The sequence below is a fragment of the Lithobates pipiens genome, unplaced genomic scaffold (genome assembly GCF_037356315.1).
Source record: "Lithobates pipiens isolate NorthernLeopardFrog02 unplaced genomic scaffold, aLitPip1_a1.2 Scaffold_18, whole genome shotgun sequence".
In the NCBI taxonomy this organism is placed as follows: Eukaryota; Metazoa; Chordata; class Amphibia; order Anura; family Ranidae; genus Lithobates; species Lithobates pipiens.
In genome coordinates this window covers 74,823,257-74,840,494 of record NW_027507758.1, presented here as the reverse complement: position 1 = coordinate 74,840,494, position 17,238 = coordinate 74,823,257, and the positions used below count along the sequence as shown (strand labels likewise).

The 17,238-nt window shown below is 45.3% G+C and overlaps 1 non-coding gene and 1 pseudogene across 1 annotated transcript; both read left to right on the top strand.

Annotated features, from left to right (window-relative positions):
- The first annotated feature begins 245 nt into the window (after positions 1–245).
- LOC143990926 (5S ribosomal RNA) lies at positions 246–364 on the top strand (annotated as a pseudogene).
- Positions 365–7,769: 7,405 nt separating this feature from the next.
- Positions 7,770–7,888, top strand: LOC143990441 (5S ribosomal RNA). Its single transcript, XR_013277334.1, has one exon. It is a non-coding gene; the product is annotated as a 5S ribosomal RNA (ribosomal RNA).
- The last annotated feature ends 9,350 nt before the right edge of the window (positions 7,889–17,238 follow it).

The window sequence follows — 17,238 nt, the reverse complement described above, 5'->3', positions numbered from 1 at the left end:
AGAACACTTAATAATAAAAGGCAGAGCCAGGCTGCCGATGACAAGTACAAGAGGCTTGAAAGAGAGCCTTGAAAGAGAGCCTTGAAAGAGAGCCTTGAAAGAGAGCCTTGAAAGAGAGCCTTGAAAGAGAGCCTTGAAAGAGAGCCTTGAAAGAGAGCCTTGAAAGAGAGCCTTGAAAGAGAGCCTTGAAAGAGAGCCTTGAAAGAGAGCCTTGAAAGAGAGCCTTGAAAGAGAGCCTTATCATTGCCTACGGCCACACCACCCTGAATGAGCCCGCTCTTGTCTAATCTCGGAAGCTAAGCAGGGTCGGGCCTGGTTAGTACTTGAATGGGAGACCGCCTGGGAAAACCAGGTGCTGTAGGCTTTTGCTTTTCTTCCAGCAAGGGTCACTCTCCTCTATGCCTCTTTTTACATTCATTTTTACCCAAAGCGCTTTGAAAGCCCTCCGGCACACCTAGCTCCTCCAAAATCACCCCTGCCCAGCCCCCACTTTTTATAAGCCCACTTCCCTTTTCTCACCCCTTCTTTCAAAAATGCACTTTCTTTCTTCTCTCTCTCTTTCTCTAAATGAAATTATAATTTTTTTGTTTTTCAAAAAAGATTTTTTTTTCATGGGGTGGTCATAATATTTTGGCTGGTCATGGGGTTGTCAGCTTTTGTCACCTCCCACTGTAGTTAGAAGCTTTGGTAACCATGGAAACAAAACAGACAAGAAAAGCCTGGCTGCCTTAACCACTTGCCTACAGGGTACTTTCAGCCCCTTCCTGCCCAAGCTATTTTTCAGCTTTCAGCGCTGTCATACTTTGAATGACAATTGCGCGGTCATGCTACACTGTACCCAAATGAAATGTTTATCATTTTTCCCCAAAAATAGAGCTTTCTTTTGGTGGTATTTAATTACAGCTGGGAGTTTTTTTTGCTAAACAAACAAAAAAAGATGCAAATAAATAAAAAATCATGTTTAATAGTTTGTTATAAAATTTAGCAAACAGGTAATTTTTGTCCTTCATTGATATGCACTGATGAGGCGGCACTGGTGGGTACTGATAGGCGGCACTGGTGGCCACTGATAGGCTGCACTGGTGGGCACTGATAGGCACAGTTAAGGCAGCACAGACAAGGTGGCACTGATGGGGACAGATAATCCAGTACTGATGGGCACAGATAAGGCGGCACTGATGGGCACAGATAAGGCGGCACTGATGGGTGGCACTGATGGGTACCACTGATGGGTACCAATGATGGATGGGACTGATGGGTTCTGATGGTGGCACTGATAGGTGGCGCTGATGGACACTGATGGGCGGCACTGATGGGCACTAGTAAATGACACTGATGGGCACTGATATGTGGCACTGAGGTGCAGCAGTGTTGTTTAGGCAATGATGGGTGGCACTGTGGGCACTGATGGGCGGCACTGGCATGGGGCAGGTGGGCACTGGTGAGCTGGCGCCAGCTCGCCGTGAGAGGGACTGATGTCCCTCTCATGGCCGCCGGTGATCGGGGTTTTTTTTTCAGCGTGAGGAGGAAAAATAGCCCATTACCGGCTCTGTTGTCATCACATGATCAGCTGTCATTGGCTGACAGCTGGTCACGTGGTAAGGGGTCGGGATCGACCCCTTACTCCGATCTGTGATCCAGCGAGTCTCATAGACTTGCTGATCACAGAGAGCGCCACGTGCGCCCCTCAGAGGGCGCGCAGGCCGCTTGTGCATGGGACGACGTCAATAGTTTGTTTATAGCACAAAAAATAAAAACCGCCGAGGTGATCAAATACCACCATGCAGGGCAGGACTTAGGGTGGTGGGGGCCCTTGGGCTTGAGTCACTTTCGGGCCCTACCTTCTACACATTACCGTATTTATCGGCGTATAACACGCGTATAACATGCACCCCAAGTTTAGGAGGGAATTTTAAGGAAAAAAAACTTACATTTAAATGTCCATCAATGCAGCTTTATCCATGTCCATCTTCAGCCTTGCCCATCCATCTGCAGCCTTGTCCAGTGTCATTGCAGCCTTGTCAGTGTAGCCTTGTCATTTGCAGCCTTGCCCCAGTGTCATTTGCAGCCTTGTCATTGCAGTCTTGAAGTATAAAAATGGCGCTCGGGTCCTTTCTTGGCAGCTCTCGGCGGCTCTCTGCGGCTCTCGGGTCCTCTTGGCAGCTCTCAGCGGGTCTCGGGGGGTCCTCTTGGCAGCTCTCTGCGGCTCTCTGCGGCTCTCGGGCCCTCTTGGCAGCTCTCAGTGGCTCTTGGGTCCTCTTGGCAGCTCTCAGCGGCTCTCGGGTCCTCTCACAGTCCCAAGCGGAGCCGAGAGTAGCTGAGTGTACTTGGTTCGGCTCACAGTCACACCCAGTCCCTGTATTATGTCCATCATAGGGCGGGGCTGGGCATGACTGTGAGTGGAGCCAAACCGTGTACACTCGGCTATGTATCTCGGCAGGGCCTGCGGGGCCCCCTATTGGGCGGGGCCCATGGGCTTGAGCCCAGTCAAGCCCAATGGTAAGTCCTGCCCTGGGTCCCGCCCAGGTAGCCTTCCCACCCAGTCTGTTTGCATTGTTGGACTTTTGAGACAATATATTCCTGTTACTTCATTGGACTCCATGTGTTTTTTGCCCACCACATCAAGCTGCATTTACCCACAGAGTGGTCATGAGGAGGTGTGCGGAACGCAATATTATTTGCTTGTGGAATCCTAGTGCAGGGCTGTTGAAGTGGCAGTCCCTGGAACTTTCTTTTGTAGCCCATGAGGTCCTAACTGCATAGTTGCCAACATTTTGTACATTGTCCCGCAGTGTAGGCATCCCCATGGGCTATCTCAGAGGTTTTAGGACAATGCAGAGTAGCAGTAGTGCGTTCCACTGTAATGATGCACTGCCTTTTGGGGTGCAGTGACCTTTTGCCTGATGGGGATAGTATAGTTTTGGTTCAACATCATCAGGGAGGGAGATAACAGTGGGGGAGCCTATGTATAGGTAAGTAACCACTAAACACCAATAGAGGCGGGTTCATTTTTGTTCCAGATGAAAATCAATGAAAGGGTGGTATTTATTGCTGCTGCCAAAAAAGGGGGATAATTATTCCTGCCACTGCCACCGATAAGAGTGGGTTATTATTGCTGCCACTCGCTCAAATAAAGAAGGGTTATTATTGCTACCACTGCCACCAAATTATTGCTGACCTCAGCACTTAACACTAATAAAGGGTCTTTAGTATTACTGCCTCTGAATATAACTCGAAGTGTGTGGGTTATTATTTCTGCCATTGACACAAATGCTGAGATTTATTGTTGATGTCATTATCACCAATAAACTATGGGGTTTATTGATGCCTCTGCTACAAGCACCCCAAACCCAGAAGTTAGCCATACTGTTGGCCCAATGAGCTGCAGGCATGAGATTCCCCACATATGCTTGTGTACAAGAAAGCAGGGATGCTCTTGACATATTGACCTATTATGGCCACATGGCCATATTAGGTCTATGATTCTAAAAGGGCAAAGCTATCACATAGTTACATAGTAAGTAAGGTTGAATAAAGACACCAGTCCATCTAGTTCAACCTGAGTGAGTGTCTACAATTGTCCCTATCCCTGTACATTGCGCACTCACATTGGTCCCTACCCTCAAGGAGTCCACACTCCAAGGTCCCCATTCATATAATAGGGCCAATTTACCTACCTGCATGTCTTTGGAGTGTGGGAGGAAACCAGGGTACCTGTAGAAAACCCACGCAGGCACAGGGAGAACATGCAAACTCCAGGCAGGTAGTGCTGTGGTTGGGATTCAAACCAGCGACTGTTTTATTGCTAGGCAAGAGTGCTAACCTCTACACCACTGTGCTGCCCATGATTGCATTCCTGCTGATCCAGTGACCTGTGTCCAGGAGATTTTCTACTCTACAGCTGCACATAACAAAGGAGGGGGGTGATTGAGACATTATTGACCTAATGTGGCCTTGTGGCCATAGTAGCTCATTGATGTCAGATCACTGAGCCAGTAGGGATGCAATCATGTAACAACTATATCCTTAAAGTGTCATTGTCCTAATATTGGATAATATTAGAACAATGACCCTTTAAGAACAAAGTGGCCAATGGTATATTAGGCCAATGGTATCAAGACCACCCTGGCCCCTAAGTATACAAGCAACTGCGGGGTGATGAATCTCCTGCCTGCAGCTCTCTAGGCCAGCAGTATGGTAACTTCTGGGCACGGACCAAAACCAAGCTTATCCCAGCGTGTAACTATGGACAATACTGCACACAAAACTCCTCAAGGAATTATATCTCCTGCTCATGCTCTTCTTTATTCTTCTCAACAGTTTGTTACTACTAAAGTTGGACTAATCACAAGACTTTATCAGGTAGACCTTCCTGTGCAGGTCATTGTGTAAGCAGGGGACGTGATCATGGGACCGTTTCCCTAGGTTTGGGCAAACTGGATTCGGATTGATTTCAGATCTGAACCCAACTCATTCATCCCTAGCCACAAGGAAGCCATATTTAAGTATTTGGACAGTTTAAACCCTTGACCTCTGGAAAATTGACCAGGCCATTTTTTTGCGATACGGCACTGTGTTGCTTTAACTGGCAATTGCGCGGTCATGCAACACTGTGTTGCGCTTCCTTAGATACCAAGAAAGAAATAAAACTCATAAGGTAAATAGAGACTAACAATTCTCCTCAAAGTGTGAATAAGAAATAAGTGCGATAGTGCTTAATACTTAAAACTTATAAAGTTGCATTGAAATAAACATCTGATATATAATGTGCTTGTGCATCATTCCAGTGTCTAGAAATAAGCGAAGATGTGTCTAAGGCTATAAAGTGCATATAATTGGTTAATATTGCAATGTGTATATAGAAAAAAGGTGAAGCATCTGTGATTAAACTACAAACAAATATGTACCAATAAATCAATGTGATAAAATGATCTAAAAAAGATTCTATGGATACTTTAAAAACGATGATCTAAAACGTGCAAAAAACAGAGAGAAGTAATATTATATTCCTTGATACAAAAGGAAACAGAGTAGCAGCAAAATAGCAGCAAAAATGTGGATCTCGATAAAGTATCCCATACATAGTCCAATCGTGCAACTTTAGAGTGTGATTTCACAACCAAACATAAAGTGCAATGTGCAAAAATAGCTCTCCTCCAAACGGTGTCCCGTGTCAGTGCTGGTATTCCTAAATAATTACCTCACAGCTGCAAGGTATACAGCAAGACAACAAATTTGCAGGGGGAATTCCGGGGGGTCAGATAGGCTGTGGCTGGGACTTCTGACAGTGCCGCTCTTCCTTGCGGTTTTGGCCGACAAACAATGCTCAAAATAACAAGTGAAAGATATCCTCCATGGTGTAGTAATTTAAAACAAGCGATTTATTGTAAAGATAAAACTACTCACAAACAGGAGCGAATAGGCAGGCACATACAGCTAAACAGATCGGTGGACGGTACGAACGTCACTTCCGGTTTCCTACGCGTTACGTCACGAGTGGACTTCAACTGGGATCAGGTAGGCACTGGTGAGCTGGCGCCAGCTCGCCATGAGAGGGACTAATGTCCCTCTCACGGCCGCCAGTGATCAGCCTTTTTTTTTCAGCATGAGGAGGAAAAATAGCCCATTACCGTCTCTGTTGTCATCACATGATCAGCTGTCATTGGCTGACAGCTGGTCACGTAGTAAGGGGTCAAGATCGACCCCTTACTCCGATCTGTGATCCAGCGAGTCTCATAGACTCACTGATCACAGAGAGCACCATGTGCGCCCCTCAGGGGGAGCGCAGGCCGCTCGTGCACGGGACGACGTCAATAGACGTAGTCCCGGCAAAGCAGGTCCGTGCTGTAGCTTTCATTCGGCTATAGCGCGGATCTCTAGTGGTTAATTTAATGAAATTTTCTGAAATGATCACTAAACTTAACCACTTGCTTACTGGGCACTTAAACCCCCCTCAGTCCCAGACCAATTTTCAGCTTTCAGCGCTGATGCACTTTGAGTGACAATTGCGCGGCCATACAACACTGTACCCAAATGAAATTTTTATCATTTTTTTCCCACAAATAGAGCTTTCTTTTGGTGGTATTTAGTTACAGCTCGGAGTTTTATTTTTTGCTAAACAAACAAAAAAAGATGCAAAAAAAAAAAAAAAAAAAATCATGTTTTAATAGTTTGTTATAAAATTTTGCAAACGGGTCATTTTTCTCCTTCATTGAAGTGCGCTGATTAGGCGGCACTGATAGGCTGCATTGGTGGGCACTGATGGGCTGCATTGGTGGGCACTGATGGGCTGCATTGGTGGGCACTGATAGGCTGCACTGGTGGGCACTGATAGGCATAGTTAAGGCGGCACTAATAGGCACAGATAAGGCGGCACCGATGGGCACAGATAAGGCGGCACTGATGGGCAAAGATGGGCACAGATAAGATGGCACGGATGGGTGGCACGGATAAGTGGCACGGATGGGTGGCACGGATGGGCACTGATAGGTACCACAGATAGATGGGACTGATGAGCACTGATAGGTGGCACTGATAGGTGGCTCTGATAGGTGGCACTGCTGGGCACTGATGGGCGGCACTGCTGGGCACTGATGGGCGGCACTGCTGGGCACTGATGGGCGGCACTGGGGTGCAGCACCTGAGGCAGATTTTGGGTGGCACTGTGGGTGGCACTGCTGGGTGGCACTGTGGGTGGCACTGTGGGCACTGCTGGGTGGCACTGTGGGCACTGCTGGGTGGCACTGTGGGCACTATGGGCACTGCTGGGTGGCACTGACAGGGGGGCACTTACTTTATTTCAGGATGGCACTGCGGGTGGCAGGTGGGCACTGGCAGGGGGCAGGTGTCCTTTTAAATTGCTGGCCGTGATCGGGACTGATGTCCCGAACACGGCCGCCGGCGATCGGCTTTTTTTTTTTCTCCTCGCGCTGTCAGCGCGAGGAGGAATACTAGCCGATTACCGGCTCCGTTTTATCACATGATCAGCTGTCATTGGCTGACAGCTGATCACGTGATAAGGGGTCGGGATCGACCCCTTACACGGATCGGTGATCAGGCGAGTCTCACGGACTCGCCGATCACAGAGCGCGCCGCGCGCGCCCCTCAGGGGGCGCGCAGGCCGCTCGCGCCCCTCAGGGGGCGCGCAGGCCGCTCGTAACCGGGACTACGTCAATAGACGTAGTCCCGAAAATGTGGGTCCGCGCTATTGCCGTCATTTTGCAATAGCGCGGATCCCAAGTGGTTAAACAGCTTTTTCACAAAAACTCTAAAAGATATCAAACTGAAAAGATATAGCAAGATAGCTGAATATTTTGTGAACGTTTTAAAGTTTGTTTGGCGTCTGTAGGTAAAAGTATGAAGGAGCTGAAACTTTTGGCAGCGGAAGAAGATTTTACGTATTTTAAGCATGCTCTCATTGACTTCAATGTTAAAAAAAATGTTACAAAGCTTAATATTTTAAAAAGTATAAATAGTAGAAAAAAAGTTGAAGACATCCCATCATCAACTGAAAGAGCTGAACATTTTAAAAGTTGAATGGCTTTAATAGCTGAAAGTATGCAAAAGTTACGCAGAGCCAAAAAACGTACGGAATAATAATAAAAAGATGACGATTAATAAATAAAAAAATGAATAACAATAGTGGGACTGCTAAAGCATTCCCACTAATAACAGTAAGTGGTCTTGCTATGCAAGAACACTTAATAATAAAAGGCAGAGCCAGGCTGCCGATGACAAGTACAAGAGGCTTGAAAGAGAGCCTTATCATTGCCTACGGCCACACCACCCTGAATGAGCCCGCTCTCGTCTAATCTCGGAAGCTAAGCAGGGTCGGGCCTGGTTAGTACTTGAATGGGAGACCGCCTGGGAAAACCAGGTGCTGTAGGCTTGTAGGCTTTTGCTTTTGCTTTTCTTCCAGCAAGGGTCACTCTCCTCTATGCCTCTTTTTACATTCATTTTTACCCAAAGCGCTTTGAAAGCCCTCCGGCACACCTAGCTCCTCCAAAATCACCCCTGCCCAGCCCCCACTTTTTATAAGCCCACTTCCCTTTTCTCACCCCTTCTTTCAAAAATGCACTTTCTTTCTTCTCTCTCTCTTTCTCTAAATGAAATTATAATTTTTTTGTTTTTCAAAAAAGATTTTTTTTTCATGGGGTGGTCATAATATTTTGGCTGGTCATGGGGTTGTCAGCTTTTGTCACCTCCCACTGTAGTTAGAAGCTTTGGTAACCATGGAAACAAAACAGACAAGAAAAGCCTGGCTGCCTTAACCACTTGCCTACAGGGTACTTTCAGCCCCTTCCTGCCCAAGCTATTTTTCAGCTTTCAGCGCTGTCATACTTTGAATGACAATTGCGCGGTCATGCTACACTGTACCCAAATGAAATGTTTATCATTTTTCCCCAAAAATAGAGCTTTCTTTTGGTGGTATTTAATTACAGCTGGGAGTTTTTTTTGCTAAACAAACAAAAAAAGATGCAAATAAATAAAAAATCATGTTTAATAGTTTGTTATAAAATTTAGCAAACAGGTAATTTTTGTCCTTCATTGATATGCACTGATGAGGCGGCGCTGGTGGGTACTGATAGGCGGCACTGGTGGCCACTGATAGGCTGCACTGGTGGGCACTGATAGGCACAGTTAAGGCAGCACAGACAAGGTGGCACTGATGGGGACAGAAAATCCAGTACTGATGGGCACAGATAAGGCGGCACTGATGGGCACAGATAAGGCGGCACTGATGGGTGGCACTGATGGGTACCACTGATGGGTACCAATGATGGATGGGACTGATGGGTACTGATAGGTGGCACTGATACGTGGCTCTGATAGGTGGCGCTGATGGACACTGATGGGCGGCACTGATGGGCACTGATATGTGGCACTGAGGTGCAGCAGTGTTGTTTAGGCAATGATGGGTGGCACTGTGGGCACTGATGGGCGGCACTGGCACGGGGCAGGTGGGCACTGGTGAGCTGGCGCCAGCTCGCCGTGAGAGGGACTGATGTCCCTCTCATGGCCGCCGGTGATCGGGTTTTTTTACCGGCTCTGTTGTCATCACATGATCAGCTGTCATTGGCTGACAGCTGGTCACGTGGTAAGGGGTCGGGATCGACCCCTTACTCCGATCTGTGATCCAGCGAGTCTCATAGACTTGCTGATCACAGAGAGCGCCAGGTGCGCCCCTCAGAGGGCGCGCAGGCCGCTTGTGCATGGGACGACGTCAATAGTTTGTTTATAGCACAAAAAATAAAAACCGCCGAGGTGATCAAATACCACCATGCAGGGCAGGACTTAGGGTGGTGGGGGCCCTTGGGCTTGAGTCACTTTCGGGCCCTACCTTCTATACATTACCGTATTTATCGGCATATAACATGCGTATAACATGCACCCCAAGTTTAGGAGGGAATTTTAAGGAAAAAAAACTTACATTTAAATGTCCATCAATGCAGCCTTATCCATGTCCATCTTCAGCCTTGCCCATCCATCTGCAGCTTTGTCCAGTGTCATTGCAGCCTTGTCAGTGTAGCCTTGTCATTTGCAGCCTTGCCCCAGTGTCATTTGCAGCCTTGTCATTGCAGTCTTGAAGTATAAAAATGGCGCTCGGGTCCTTTCTTGGCAGCTCTCAGCGGCTCTCTGCGGCTCTCGGGCCCTCTTGGCAGCTCTCAGCGGGTCTCGGGGGTCCTCTTGGCAGCTCTCGGCGGCTCTCTGCGGCTCTCGGGCCCTCTTGGCAGCTCTCAGCGGCTTTTGGGTCCTCTTGGCAGCTCTCAGCGGCTCTCAGGTCCTCTCACAGTCCCAAGCGGAGCCGAGCTGAGTGTACTTGGTTCGGCTCACAGTCACACCCAGTCCCTGTATTATGTCCATCATAGGGCGGGGCTGGGCATGACTGTGAGTGGAGCCAAACCGTGTACACTCGGCTATGTATCTCGGCAGGGCCTGCGGGGCCTCCTATTGGGCGGGGCCCATGGGCTTGAGCCCAGTCAAGCCCAATGGTAAGTCCTGCCCTGATCACAGGTGACCATTTACAAACCTGCAGATGACAGACCCTACTCCAAAAGCTATCACTCCCAGTTACTCCCCCCACCCGCTGATTGATATCCCTCCATGACCACCTCACACCCCCCTGCTGACAGACCTCTCTCCTCAGCCTGTCCCCACACACCCTCTCACCTGCTCACGTGTGGATGGGAGAATCACTCCCGCAGTGTTATTGTGTTCTGCCAGTGGGGGGCCTTCCCTACCCACACAATACAATCAGGGCCGTCTTTAAGGCAGAGTAAAAGGGGCAGCTATCCTGGGCCCTGTCATTGTTGTGGGGCCCAAAGCAGCTACCTCATACTTGCCAACTATCCCAGTTTAAATTCCCTTTAACACCCGCTAGCAGCCAAGGAAAGGGTTAATATCACCCGAAAAGGGCTGCTGCGCTTTGCAGGCGATTTGGCAGCAGTGCCCATTCACTTCAATGGGCAGGGGCGTTGGAGGAGCAGTGTATACATTTCTCTCCCACCGCCCCAAAGATGCTGCTTGCAGGACTTTTTTTCCCATCCTGCAAGTGCACCGTCCCAGTGTGAAAGCACTCAGACTGTCACATTGGGGAGCATTGAGAGGTGCTTTAAAGGCGCTATTTTTAGCGCAAAAGTGACAGAAAAACGCCCAGTGTGAAAGGGGTCTTTATTTTTTGGGAGGGGAGAGTCAAACCTGGCAAACTCACTCCACCCCCATACCCCACCCCATCGCTCGATCGATCGCTGCTTGCTTACCTGCTAGGTTGCCCGTCAGTCCCGCACTTCCCCCATTCAGGCCCTGGCCCCCAAAATTGTTCCCATCATATTGCCCCTATAAAAATTTCCCCATCATGTTGCCACCATCAAAATTCCTCCTTTCAAAACTGCCCCCATCATAATTACCCCATCATATTACCATCATCAAAATTTACCCCATCATACTACCATCATAATATTGCCCCCATCATATAACCACCATCAATATTGCCCCCATGAAATTGGCACCATCAAAATTGTCTCCATCATACGTTCCTCATCCAAATTGCCCCCATCATATTTCCACCATCAAATTTGCGGCATCATATTACCACCATAAAAATTGCCACCATCATACGGTCCTCATCATAATTGCCCCTTATCATACTGCCCCCATCATATTGCCCCATCATATTACCACCATTAAAATTGCCCTCATCGTCATAGTGCCCAATCAAAATTTACACCTTAAAAATTGCCCCCCATCAATATTGCCCCCATCATAGTACTGTATTATAAATCATTAGTGGTACATGGTGTGGCTGTGCTGTCCTTCGGGTTCTGTAATCAGAGCTGAGATGCTCCAGCCACTTCCCCCACCGCCAATCACTGTGCATAAGATTTGGTAACCATGGCAACAAAAGCCTGGTTACCCTTTTTTAAAATGGCGCTGAGCCATTTATGCCAACTCATTAGCTTCTTTGTCTGGTGAGTTTTTTCTTGTAATTTGATCCGATTTTTTATCCGATTTGATTGCAAATTTCATTCTCGTAGGGATAAGCCGAACACCCCCCGGTTCGGTTCGCACCAGAACTTTCGAACGGACCCCAAATTCGTACGAACTTTAGAACCCCATTGAAGTCTATGGGACTCGAACGTTCGAAATTAAAAGTGCTAATTTTAATGGCTAATATGCAAGATACTGTCCTAAAAAGGGTTTGGGGACCTGGCTCCTGCCCCAGGGGACATGGGTCAATGCCTAAAATGATTTTAAAAATGGCCGTTTTGGCGGGAGCACTGATTTTAATGACGATTAAAGTGAAAAAAAAAAGTGAAATATTCCTTTAAATATGGTGCCTGGGGGGTGTCTGTAGTATGCCTGTGAAGTGCCACGTGTTTCCCGTGTTTAGAACAGTCCCTGCACAAAATGACGTTAAACGGAAATAACATCATTTAAAACTGCTTGCGGTTTTAATGTTATATCTGGTTCCTGCAATATGGTTGAAAATCATTGAGAAAAATGGCATGGGTAGCCCTCCCTGCCCATTACCAGCCTATTTGGGTCTTGTATGCATATTAAGGGGAACCCCGTACCCATATTAAAAAAAGGAAATGCGTGTGGCCCCCAGGCCCTATATACTCAGAACAGCAGTATACAGGCGGTGCAAACAAGACAGGGACTGTGTAGGTTTGTTGTGTTAAGTTGAATCTGTTTGTAATTTTCAACTGGTACATTTTTAAAGTGTAGCTCCAGTCAAAAAAAATATTTTTAAGCTTTTTGGAAAACATAGGGAAGGGTTATCACCCCTGTATAATTTGTTTTGTCGTCCATCTTTTTTCATCTCACTTGCTGTTGTCTCCTTCCGTTTGCAAGTAGGAGATGTTTGTAAGTTGGATGTTTGAAAGTAGGGGCCTGCCCTATATGCTCTGCAGAAATGGCGGAACAAGGTGTTGGTTTTGCCACAACATTGTAAGCCCTCAAAGTGACTCTTGCTGGGCGCTGGAGCGCCCTGCTGTGAACAATTATATCAAGAATTGTAATTACATGCCATTGTTGAACAGGGGTAGAAAAATTGACCTTTGGTGGTTGTGGTGCTGGTGCCACAACACTATAAGTCCTCACAGTTACTCTGGGTGGGCACAGGAACGGGCCCTCCTGTGAAATATTATATCAAGAATTGTAATTACATGTCCCTGTTAAACAGGGGCAGAAAAATTGGGCCTTAGGCACTGGTGCTGGTGCCACCACACTGCAACCTCTCCCATATACTCTAGTTTTATTGCAGGAATTAGCCCTGCGGCAAAGCATTGCATCAAAAATTGTAATTAACCACTTCAGCCCCGGACCAATAAACACCTTAAGGACCAGAGGTCTTTTTCCAATTTCGCACTGCGCTGCTTTAACTGGTAATTGCGCGGTCATGCAATATTGCACCCAAACGAAATTTGCGTCCTTTTCTTCCCACAAATAGAGCTTTCTTTTGATGGTATTTGATTGCCTCTGCGATTTTTATTTTTTGCGATATAAATGGAAGAAGAGCGAAAATTTTGAAAAAAAAAAGATATTTTCTTCTTTTTGTTATAAGAAAAATCGAATAAACTAAATTTTAGTCATACATTGAGTGCAAAATTTATTCAGCCACATGTCTTTAGTAAAAAAAATGTCAATAAGCGTATATTTTTTGGTTTGCGCAAAAGTTATAGCGTCTACAAACTAGAGTACATTTTCTGGAATTTACACAGCTTTTAATTTATGACTGCCTATCTCATTTCTTGAGGTGCTAAAATGGCAGGGCAGTACAAACCCCCGCCAAATGACCCCATTTTGGAAAGTAGACACCCCAAGGAAATTGCTGATGGGTATGTTGAGCCCATTGAATATTTATTTTTTTTGTCCTAAGGGATTGAATAATGACAAAAAAAAAAAAAATTTTACAAAAAGTTGTCACTAAATGATATATTGCTCACACATGCCATGGGCATATGTGAAATGACACCCCAAAATACATTCTGCTGCTTCTCCTGAGTACAGGGATACCACATGTGTGGGACTTTTTGGGAGCCTAGCCGCGTACGGGACCCCGAAATCCAAGCACCTCCTTCAGGATTTCTAAGGGCATACATTTTTTTATTTTACTCCTCACTACCTATCACAGTTTTGAAGGCCATAAAATGCCAAGATGGCACAAAACCCCCCCAAATGACCCCATTTTGGAAAGTAGACACCCCAAGCTATTTGCTGAGGGCCATGTTGAGACCATTGAATATTTATTTTTTTTGTCCTAAGGGATTGAATAATGACAAAAAAAAAAAAAATTTTACAAAAAGTTGTCACTAAATGATATATTGCTCACACATGCCATGGTTATATGTGGAATTGCACCCCAAAATATATTCCGCTACTTCTCCCGAGTATGGGGATACCACATGTGTGGGACTTTTTGGGAGTCTAGTCACGCACGGCACCCCGAAAACCAATCACCCCCTTCAGGATTTCTAAGGGTGTAAATTTTTGATTTTACTCCTCACTACCTATCACAGTTTCGAAGGCCATAAAATGCCAAAATAGCACAAAACCCCCCAAAATGACCCCATTTTGGAAAGTAGACACCCCAAGCTATTTACTGAGAGGCATGTTGAGTCCACGGAATATTTTATATTTTGCCACAAGTTGCGGGAATATTACAAACTTTTTTTTTTTTGCACAAAATTGTCACTAAATGATATATTGCTCACACATGCTATGGGCATAAGTCAAATTACACCCCAAAATAAATTCTGCTGCTTCTCCCGAGTACGGGGATACCACATGTGGGGGACTTTTTGGGAGCCTAGCCACGTACGGGCCCCCGAAAACCAAGCACTGCCTTCCGGATTTAAATATAAAATGCTACCTGTTAGCGATGGCAGGGATCAGGCCTGACTCTGTGATCGCTGCAGTTATGTGTTTAGTGTTTTGTAAGTGACAGTGATCGATCGATACTGCACTTGGGTGGGCTGGGCAGAGGGGCAAAACGCAGGTGCTAGCAGGTATCTGGGCTGATCCCGCTAACAATGCGTTTTTTTGGAACTCTAAACTGCTGGGGACGCTAGTATAGATCTGATCAGATCAGATATTGATCTGTTCAGATTCTATACCACTACGGGAGGTTTATGCTTTGCGTGTGGGTGTTAGCAGTACTGGCACTAACCTAGCGCTGTGAAAAAGAGTGGCTGACAACACAGCAACTATTAAACCCCGCGCCACTAAAATTAATAAAAAATATATATGTATGAAAAATTAGACAATCAAATAATCAGTGAATCATGGCTTCCCTACGAAGCATATATAGGGCCACTGCATGTGTTACACTATGGGAACTGGCACAAAAAATTGTTCAAAGACAATACCTGACTCCACATATCCTAGCAAAATTCAAGGGGAACTCGTCACCTACTTGCTGGAGAAATTGTACCCAATTGGGGACCCTATTTCATATTATGTGGGACTGCCCAAGCTTACATAACTACTGGCAGGCAATCTCCCATTTACTCACTTCCGTAACAGGTATTGTCCTTCAACTTTCACCAGAACTAGCCATTCTGAATATGAATTTACATACGATTCCCAAACAATATCGTAAAGTAGTAACACATATACTTTTAGCTGCGAGACTATCCATAACTAGAAAATGGAAAACTGACTCTCTTCCTACTATGACAGAAGTTATAGAATTAACCCAACTCCACCACTCCTACGAATTGTTATTTCCTAATGACAAATCCCTATATATTAAGGAACAACAACTATGGGAACCTTGGAGTACATGGTACAAAAATTATACTTCCACTATTTAAATAATGCTGATTCTTTAATCATATAGAAGAAAGAACTCCTGTGCGTTTTAATATTTTTTTTTTGGATGGCTTTAAAAATAATTTCATAACAAAGTGACAAATATATCACATGTTTGTTTATCTGAATTGAGCTGCGGAGTAAGAATAGATCTTTATTTTCCTTCATAAAAGATAACTACTGTGTTTGAATTTCCTTTAGGATGTTGGACTAGGTACTCCAAGACACAGATAGATCCCTGTGAGGGGTGTCTTGGGGTCCAGAAGTGGCCATTATCCATATCGCTATTTATAAATCTTACAATAATTATATTACGGATTTTATTATACAAATTCTAAGAGACTTACTCTTGTTCGAGTCCCTTTATGACTATGAATATTAGATACTTGGGAATACTAGTTTATTCTTTATTGTGGATTATTTGTTTATATGCTATATTGTGCTGTACTTTTATTACTATATATTTTTTTTTTTTGTTTTGTAACCCTTGTTGTAACTAACTCTGCTAAAAATCTCAATAAAAACATTTGAAAAGAAATAATCAGTGAATCAAAAATGTGCTAGATGAAACACTAGTAGCTGCTCCCTAGAAAAACAAGAAGAAAACTTGTAATGCTATCAATATACTCATAATAGGGGCGCTAGACTCAATACCAAACAATAAAAAAATAAAATAAAAAATGTGAAACTAGTGATCATACAACATCAAAATGATACACACCATATCACAAAAACTGCAATGTACCAAAAAATTGCAAAAAAATGGTGAAAACAATAATAAGTGAAATCCCAATTAAGTGATGACACCAAAATAGGAAAAACAGATAAATAAATAAATATAAATCCAAAAGTCCAAAACAGTGTTTTTTTCAGTAGAAAACTTCTTCTGAATCCATAAAACAGAACAACTGCTGGGATCTTCTATAACGTAATGAAACAATGTCCCTTCACCAAGAATTTACAGACATAGAAAAAACACCCCACTTGTGAAAGTATAGATGTCTTCTTACCAGATGCTGTTGACTACTTTAATTAAAAACATAGTCAAATAGGCTTATGCAGGTAAAATCCCTGCTCACATGGAATCAGGTGGACCTCCTATGGACAGAAGCTTCTCCTCATAGACTCAGATAGGTCATATAAAAAAAGCCAAACAAAAATCCAAAGGGGGTGAAAGGGTTAACTAGCGGCAATCAGGGGGTTAAAACCATTATTGGGTAGTATATCGGGGTACCTAGCGCTATAAAAACCTGGCGGTGAACCTAAAAAAATAACTAGCTACCTAGCGACTGTAGCGACACTAATTCAGCGATCAGAAAAACGATCGCTTAGTGACACTGGCAAAAGGGGGTGAAAGGGTTAACTAGCGGCAATCAGGGGGTTAAAACCATTATTGGGTAGTATATCGGGGTACCTAGCGATATAAAAACCTGGCGGTGAACCTAAAAAAAGAACTAGCTACCTAGCGACACTAGCGACACTGATGCAGCGATCAGAAAAATGATCGCTTAGTGACACTGGCAAAAGGGGGTGAAAGGGTTAACTCTAGGGGCAATCAGGGGGTTAAATCTTTATTGGGGGGTGATAGGGGGCTACCCTGGACCTAACACTAACTGTCCTGACAGTTTTTACTGTCACAACTGACTCTGAATGCATTGATCAGTAAAGAAATGATCAATGCAATCAGTGACACTGTGACTGGGGGGGGAGGGGGGGCGGGGGGGATCGGGGGGCGATCGGGGGAGGGATCGGGGGGGGTTTGTGTGCCTGTGTGTACCTACATGTCAGTGTAGTGTTGGTGCACACTTACTTTGTGTCTTCTCCTCGTAGTCCGGTCAAAAAGACCGCCCCGAGGAGAATGACATCACTTCCTCCTTCCTGTGTAAACAATACACAGTGGGAGGAAGCTTCTCATTGGCCAGG